This window comes from Tubulanus polymorphus, chromosome 4 (genome assembly GCF_964204645.1).
Source record: "Tubulanus polymorphus chromosome 4, tnTubPoly1.2, whole genome shotgun sequence".
Lineage (NCBI taxonomy): Eukaryota > Metazoa > Nemertea > Palaeonemertea > Tubulaniformes > Tubulanidae > Tubulanus > Tubulanus polymorphus.
This window is the reverse complement of record NC_134028.1, coordinates 1,318,348-1,327,432: the sequence shown is the minus strand read 5'-3', so window position 1 is coordinate 1,327,432 and position 9,085 is coordinate 1,318,348. Positions and strand designations below refer to the sequence as shown.

At 40.5% G+C, this 9,085-nt stretch overlaps 2 long non-coding RNA genes across 2 annotated transcripts; both read left to right on the top strand.

The window, feature by feature from the left end:
• The first annotated feature begins 3,965 nt into the window (after positions 1 to 3,965).
• Positions 3,966 to 4,519, top strand: LOC141903554 (uncharacterized). The gene is made up of 3 exons (XR_012619081.1): positions 3,966 to 4,169; positions 4,248 to 4,365; positions 4,451 to 4,519. It is a non-coding gene; the product is annotated as an uncharacterized LOC141903554 (long non-coding RNA).
• A 477-nt stretch (positions 4,520 to 4,996) lies between these two features.
• On the top strand, positions 4,997 to 5,426 carry LOC141903553 (uncharacterized). The gene is made up of 3 exons (XR_012619080.1): positions 4,997 to 5,038; positions 5,140 to 5,223; positions 5,324 to 5,426. It is a non-coding gene; the product is annotated as an uncharacterized LOC141903553 (long non-coding RNA).
• Positions 5,427 to 9,085: the final 3,659 nt, after the last annotated feature.

Sequence of the window (9,085 nt, the reverse complement as noted above, 5' to 3'; positions counted from 1 at the left end):
GCTTAATATTTATTTTCCCAAATCACAAAGAAGCTTGGCAATTTTAGGAGGGTGTACACGCACCCCCTCCCATAGGGATATACATTATATCTAGTCTATATAAGATAGAACTGTGAATGAATTATCTCTTATTTCAGTTTCAGATTTGGCGCCACCAGTATCTTTGAACGAGGAAGTCGACTGCGTTTCTTTCTGGAATGATATCGAAAAGGAAATAGTGAGCAAAGGATCGAAATGCCATAAAGGTAGAAACTCAAATCCAACATCATGTTAATTATGTATAAAATTTTCATCTGGCAGATCATGTGTGTGAAATGCGGTTTCAAAAGTTTTTTGATAAACGTATTCAATTTTTGTAGAACATGTTGTGAGGCCTTCATTTGAATGCTGGAGTCCTTGGATTGGGAAATATACCAGAAAGTCAGAAATTCTGATAAACACTGAATTTGAAAAGTGCTCGACAGATAGTGGTTCTGAAGGAGTTGAGCCTATCCATCCTGATACTTTGGAGCATCTCCTGAAAAATGAGAAGGTACACATTTTATGCATTGCATATGTAAAACCTTCCACTTTTGTGAAAGTAAAATGATGTACTAGTCAGTACTAACACAATGGTAGGTCCTATACGTTATATAAATCGCATTGTGATGCAGGTAAAGGAAATCAGAAAGTTTTGTAAGAAGGCGAAAGTAGATTCCAAGGGGTCTACGAATGACATGATTCTACGCCTCAGAAGTATGTCGATGTCTCGGTCAAAGTTCGACAGCCTATATGAAGATATTTTTGGCCATACCGGTAAGGAACACACCGCGCACTCGCGCGCATTGTCATCGCAAAAATCGCATAAACATAGCATTATTTTGCGTTTTTTTTTTCTGAAAGGTGGCTGGGCAGTTGGATGTTGCGACCACGGTGTAACATATTGCATAAAGAACAATTTTCGGGGTGAAAGTCCTCGCGACTACGTTGACTTGGAGAGATCACTGAAACATCGACCAACAATATCTATCTGTGACAGTGCTCACCTTGTGGCGAGGTTTGCCAATTCCAGATATGGTGATATGTATCGACCCCACGATGGTCGATTAGCAGAGAGTTCCGATGAAAATATTGCGCAAGCAAAGACAAGACAAATCACGTTTGAGGCCACATTCTTGAAATATATTTATGAACCAAACACAGAACCTATAGGAAATGAGGATCATCCAATAACACGTTCATCTCACCACTACATCCTGTACGATTGGTTTCATCAAGAAAACTGTAAGAGTCCTGTTGAGATTTTACGGAGGATATCTCTTTTGGATAATGTTGGAGGTTTAATTGACAGTCAGCGGGTTGAGCAGGAATTCAGTAACCGAAAAAAGAATCTTCATTTCCTCAACAATATGAATCCGGCGACTCACATGTTTGTTTTCCGGCTCGCTTCGCACTTGAGAAATGAAGAAATAAACAATGCCCTCGTAAATAAACTTAGAGAAAACCTAGGCAATGACATGCTTGATCGAGATCAGTTTGGACGGGCGTTTGTTCGCGATATGACGCGTGGACTCGATGCTTCTCTCCACGGCAACGAAAGTTTCCCGAACTCATCGAATTCTGTTCCAAATATTTCACGTCATACAGAAAATACTACATCGTCTTCCTTTGTACCCAAAGTCAGTCATAATAGTGATCGACAGAGAAGCGAATGTACATCATATCTACGTGCAGTTCTAAATTCGGATGTCAGTGATATTTTCCGAAACCTTGACTTCGATAATCTAAATGGTGATGAACTGCTTGCAGCCCACAGCAACCTCAGATACGCGGCTCAAGTTATTGGTCAAACAGCATTACCAAACAGACATGCTGAAGTGAAATCAGTGAAAACTCAACGAGGAGATTTTATGCAGATCCAAGGATCCACCAACTACTGCGGACTCTGTGCGGTCAATAATGCGATTGGATCAGATGAAGATGGCTCGTTCAGTGTTTCAGTATATGATATGGATCGTGTATCAGACGAAATGTGGATTAGGCAGTTGCAAAATCCAGGAATTGGCCCAACCTGCATGATATCTGCCCTGAGGGATAGAGAGGGATTTTATTCGATGGATGTGATCATGGAATGTCTAGAGCAACGTGGGTTTCAAGTTCTGAACATTGTATCAGGTGTAAAAAACTCAAGGACCTATGAAGAATTGACTGAACTGTTGACAAGTGCATTTTTGCAAACATCCTTGAAAAGAAAGATGATTATTAAGCCCAGTGATACAGACCACTGGTTGGTACTGGAGTTTAATGACAATACTTTCCGTCTGATTGACTCCAGTCAGCCCCTGCCTATCGATCTTGATCTCTTCCGAGGACTAGATTATCTGAAAAATCAAAGCAGCAATGGAGCTATATATTCTGTGACCAATGCCTCTTGCCCAGCAACATCATTAGAGGTAGGCCATATGAAAATATGAAGTAACAACATTAGTTGAAAATGTGAGGATAAAGTTTTACTAATTTACAGTTTCTACTTACTTTTATATTTATAGCTGAATGACCCAACACCAGAAATGTCTACTCGCGATGAACGCGAACAGCAAATAGGCGAGGAAAATATAATATATGAGGTATATCTTAGTTATCTGAGCCATATTCAAACAGCATGTAGGTTTCACTAATTTCATGTGATCTCTTTGATTTATAGGTGAATGACCCAACACCAGAAATGTCTACGCGCGATGAACTTTTTTTTGAGGTGCATTCTCTACAAGTATTTTTTTCATGCATTCCTGATATGTATCAAAATTAAGGAATGGTGTCTTTGTGCTCGTTAAAAATTGTATGTCATGTCACTTTTTTATAGCAAAGACAGGTCTTGGAAACGAGAACCACGGTGAAGCTCCGAGAAAATCCAAAGAAGGTATGGTACCGGTGGTAGCAGATTGAAGAAGTTTAGTTTAACGTAGAATGCAGATAATTGAAAATATCAAATGCACTTTTTCAGACAAGACGACGCAGCAGTTTTTTCTATGAATTGCCACAGTCAGCTGCGAAATATTGTATTTGTAAAAAAATCGATACAGGAGGGTTAGTGTATCATGATTACATACATAGCTCTAATAAGATTATTATAATTCCGAATTACATTAGATATTTGATATTTTGTAGCTTATACATCGCATGCGAAAGGTGCGTTGAGTGGTACCATCCTGTATGTATAGGACTTGGTGACTTGTCGCAACAGGAGGCAGAACGAATTGGTTTCACTTGTGAGAAATGTATCAGCAGTAAAAGAATGGTACTTGGAAAAAACAAATGACCGGTTCCACAGTTATTTAGCCCTTTAGTTGATTTGAATTGTATTAAGTCTAGAATCAAATTTTAACTGGAAACCCTGTAACTGGATCTCCTATAAATCATACTTTTATACGTATTTACCTTTGCAGCTTATCCTAGATTATTGTATTTTTGTATCAAACGTCGAAAAGGATCTATGTAGTGAATCTTCTATTTCGAAGTGATTGATTATTTATGCCTTGCATCAATCAAAATTTGATATCCAATATTTTAGAAAACAATTCGGGGGCTTGCAGTAACAAGAGCTCGTCAGGTTTGTTATTTACAATATATGCGTTAATGTTGTGTTAAGTCCATGATAAATGAAAAATGGCACACTTTGTTTTAGGTTCCAGTTTGCAGATTAAAAGATGTTAGTGAGTTAGGTGGAAAACGGAAGATCTTTTGTTTCTGTTCAAATAAATGGTGAGTTTCGCATTCAGTTAAAACTTCGCTCCCATCAGGTATGGTGGGTTTGTAAAGGACACCAAAAATCTTTTTGTTTTTGTAGTAAGAAAGTGATAGTTTGCAATGGATTTAATTGCAACTGGGCCATACACCCAGAGTGTATAGGTGGAAATTCGGATGACTACACGTTCAATTATTCTTACCGTTGTCCCATGTGCCAAATTGAGAAGTTGCGAAGAACATGGGAGGTAATTCAAGTTTTTTTTTGGACTAATCGGCTTTTGTGTTCTTGTTGATTTTATTCGATGGGCCTCGCAAAACAGATTTCAGTGCCAGTTGAATCTGTTTGCTTTTTGCTATGTCTTGAATAATATCGAATTTTAGGATGCATTGTTTAAAGATGGAAATGAGAAAAAATGTATCTGTTGCAAAGAACTTGAGATAAGGTGGGTGTAGGATATGAGAGTTAGTGAGCAAAACTTTATCACTCACCACCCCATGTGAAAATATATGTATTTTTTAAGGTTTCCTGACTACATGATCTGTGGGGCGTGCTTTCAGAAAATTGAACCAGACACTTCAGAAAACGATGATGGTCGCCAAGTCCCTCTCAAGTATTTATTGGAAAAACGGCGCGCAATTGTAAGAATTTTATTTTCAACTTGCGTAAAGCATGCTATTCAAGTAACAAATAGATCTCACGTCAGTTTCATATATATCCTAAAAGGCAAAAGAGCCTTGGTGGCTTTCAGCTTAATCTTGCCAACGACGGATTGATTGTAAATGTGCCCATGTGAATCTATTTTGATGTACAGTATTTTCATTTTTTACAGCTTGATGACCTCAACCGATATATAACAAATACATTGACTCAAGAACAGTGTTTGTAAGCTTTGATTTATATTCTGCTTGCAATTGTGACTTTTAATTGCTCTTAAGATGAAAGCATATTATATGTACGGTACGGCAGTACTTGTACATGCTGAAAACCATCCGAAAATATCAAATATTCGCTAAGTTTTGATAATTCTGTGATGCTTATTACACAAATTTATCACTAATTTTATTAATTTACATACTAATGTTTCCTTATAAAGTAAAGTCAAAGTTACATCGCACACGACATTTTGTATAGGCCCACTTTGAATTCGAATAATAATATTTTATTATTTTCCAGGCTTGTCCAAAAATATATACGTCCTGAACCACTATCAAGCAAAGGACACGGTGTAATGGTTATTCGTCGAAGTGCTCTTAACTTCATCTATGTTTGGGCCACGCAAGCAATATGCAAAAAGATTTATCTACACCCAAGGTACGGATCACCAAGAATATGATTCGCTGCACCATCACAAAAGATCACTATCATGATTCGATATCAATGATTTGTTGCTATTTTAATTTCCTTTTTTTAAGTATGTATATACAGTACCCACCGGTACGCATTCCATTTATGGCACCGAATAAAATCATATCGTACATTCTGAAAGACTGGATAAGGTAAGGTCGAGTCCCATACGTAAAACCTCACTTGCTCTTACAGTATGCGTTTCATGCATATACTATAATCAACAGTTTTTTCATGTCGTTACATTTTTAGTGGACACAGGTTTATTGAAGCCATAAAGATGGAGGCTGTGTGTTATCTTGTATCAAGATATTTCGATATAAGTTATGATTTGTCATTCACGATTTGTCGGGCTACAACAGGCAGAAATGATAAAGAAATTCAGATGAGAATGAAAGCCTTTCGTATTGAAGACCACGGGATTCAGCCAAGAAACAGTGGAGCCTAGTTATACTTCTGATATACCGATTTATTGGTTATCAAAAACCTAGAATTTCGGCCAATATGACAACTGTCGGTTGTAATAATTTGGTTCCTTGCGTTCATTTTAATGAGTTTGCATGTTAATGTGTTTAGTACATACGTATTCCTGAGAATTGCACTAAATTTGTAGAAATTTGCCTTATGTGTAGATGTATCAGTATTCAGCATGTCAGCATCGATTTTGTAGATTTTTCATGATTTTAATCAATAAATATTTGACCACCTGTAATATTCATTTCCATTTTTTAAAAAGGTTCGTCCCACTGACTGGAAATATTACAAACCGATTAGATATGTCAGGGTGTCCCACAAACTGTCTTCAAACGGATGTGAAGGCTCTAGACACGAACATATCCATGAGACTGTGTAGAGAGAAGAGACAGATTTGAAGGGTCGAGACGGGAACATAGCGTCCGCGGGACTGTGTAGAGAGTAGAGACAGATTTGAAGGGTCGAGACGGGAACATAGGGTCCACGGGACTGTGTAGAGAGTAGAGACAGATTTGAAGGGTCGAGACGGGAACATAGCGTCCAAGGGACTGTTGAAAGAGTAGAGACAGTTTTGAAGGGTCGAGACGGGAACATAGGGTCCACGGGACTGTTGAGAGAGTAGAGACAGGTTTGAAGGGTCGAGACGGGAACATAGCGTCCACGGGACTGTTGAGAGAGTAGAGACAGTTTTGAAGGGTCGAGACGGGAACATAGGGTCCACGGGACTGTGTAGAGGGTAGAGACAGATTCGAAGGGTCGAGACAGGAACATAGTGTCCGCGGCACTGTGTAGAGAGTAGAGACAGATTTGAAGGGTCGAGACGGGAACATAGTGTCCGCGGGACTGTGTAGAGAGTAGAGACAGATTTGAAGGGTCGAGACGGGAACATAGTGTCCGCGGGACTGTGTAGAGAGTAGAGACAGATTTGAAGGGTCGAGACGGGAACATAGTGTCCGCGGGACTGTGTAGAGAGTAGAGACAGATTTGAAGGGTCGAGACGGGAACATAGTGTCCGCGGGACTGTGTAGAGGGAAGAGACAGATTTGAAGGGTCGAGACAGGAACATAGTGTCCGCGGGACTGTGTAGAGGGTAGAGACAGTTTTGAAGGGTCGAGACGGGAACATTGCGTCCACGGGACTGTGTAGAGAGTAGAGATAGATGTGAAGGGTCGAGACAGTAACATAGGGTCCACGGGACTGTGTAGAGAGTAGAGACAGATGTGAGGGGTCGAGACGGGAACATAGGGTCCACGGGACTGTGTAGAGAGTAGAGACAGATTTGAAGGGTCGAGACAGGAACATAGTGTCCGCGGGACTGTGTAGAGAGTAGAGACAGATGTGAGGGGTCGAGACGGGAACATAGGGTCCACGGGACTGTGTAGAGAGTAGAGACAGTTTTGAAGGGTCGAGACGGGAACATAGGGTCCACGGGACTGTGTAGAGAGTAGAGACAGATGTGAAGGGTCGAGACGGGAACATAGCGTCCACGGGACTGTGTAGAGAGTAGAGACAGATTTGAAGGGTCGAGACGGGAACATAGTGTCCGCGGGACTGTGTAGAGAGTAGAGACAGATTTGAAGGGTCGAGACGGGAACATAGTGTCCACGGGACTGTGTAGAGAGTAGAGATAGATGTGAAGGGTCGAGACGGGAACATAGTGTCCACGGGACTGTGTAGAGAGTAGAGACAGATTTGAAGGGTCGAGACGGGAACATAGTGTCCGCGGGACTGTGTAGAGAGTAGAGACAGATGTGAGGGGTCGAGACGGGAACATAGCGTCCACGGGACTGTCTAGAGAGTAGAGACAGGTGACGGGTCGAGACCGGAACATGTCCATCGGAGAAAGACCGACGGGATCTGGTAGAGAAAGACAACGCGTTATAAATTTAACAATCATCTTTATTTTTTTGCAAAATTCATACATTAATTTTCTTCATAAATTTGATGAATTCGAACTGATTAATGGCAAAATAAAATGTACCCTAAACAAAATGCCCCCGGCCGAGAGGGGTCATTTTTAGAACTGAGTTTTGAGAGATTTGAAGCCGAAAGTTGATATCATTTGAAACTTGAAACCAAAATAATTAAACTCGTATGATTTATTCAACATTACATTTGAAAACAGTTTAAACCCACTTCAGTAATATTCTGGGAGGAAATCTCGACTGGAAATTGCTAACTTCGCATCTTGAATTTTTACCTCTGTTGACATTGGAGGCGTTTTCTTCATTCGATCTTTTTAATGAAAAGTTTTATAAAATCTAATTGACTTTTTAAAATTGTTGGTATGTTTCACTGATCGTTCTTCAACCATTTATAACATGCGAAAAACGAATCCGATACGCGCCGAAGTGTTTTAGTTCAAATTATCGACTGCGGTGGCGCTATTGTACGGTAGGGTCGGGACGGGAACGGGTCGAGACAGTAACGGGTCGAGACGGGAACGTGGATAGCTCATATGCAACTCGTATAGCGGAGTGAACACGTCAATAAACTCCCTGCCTGACCAGGATTACCAACGGATTTTATATTTCTTCAATCAATTTCTAGCCGTGTTCTTTTCTCGAATTACAATCAACTCTGTATAAATTACTTTTTTTGCCAATTATGGTAAACTGGGTCAAGTGAACTGAACGGTGCTGGTTAAATCAAGATGGCGAGCAGGCAGTCCTCATCTCCTGCGATTTTACTGACGCTTCAGTTAGTCTGCTGCTGCTATGATATTTCGGATTAGTTCTCATAAAGTGTAAGATTTAATTAACAACGTATTGTTTTTGAGCATCAAACGTTAATGTATGAATGTAATTTTGTGAATCAGTATCATTTCATCAAAGTCTAAAGTGGTGAAACACCAGATCCAGATCTATTTGACACTTAAGTTGCTAACTGAACCTGGTGGCTTCATTCGGTTGCCTGATACTGATAATACAATTTTAACCCCCTGATAGCAATATATATGTCTCCTCAGCATTGACATTATTGAACTGGAAAGCAGGCTATCGTATATATGGCTGGTTTGCCTAGTTTTAAGGGTTTACAGGCCATCAGTGTGTAGGGACAAGGTCTGATATCATTATGGGCACTGGTGCCATGGTCTCACGATGTCGTCAGGTTTGAATTCCAACTGTGGTAGAATTTACAGAGAGGGTAGCCTAATGTTGATTCTAGTGCCAGGATCCACTAAATCTGAATACTGGTAGCGGAAGGCCTGTCGGCCCCTATGGTTTGAATGAATTTTTGATTGATTATAGCGCAGATCCTGATGTTATTTGATTCCACACCTTTGCTGAGTCTGATGATACTACAGCAGTAGCTGCAGTCTGAACTGGTGCAGTAGCTGCAGTCGGCGCTGGTGTGGTACATACAGCAGTAGCTGCAGTCCGGACTGGTGCAATACATACAGTAGTAGGGCCTAGCTGTAGTCCGGACTGGTGCAGTTACGTACAGCAGTAGCTGCAGTCCGGACTGGTGCAATACATATAGCAGTAGGGCCTAGCTGCAGTCTGGACTGGTGCAGTTACGTACAGCAGTAGCTGCAGT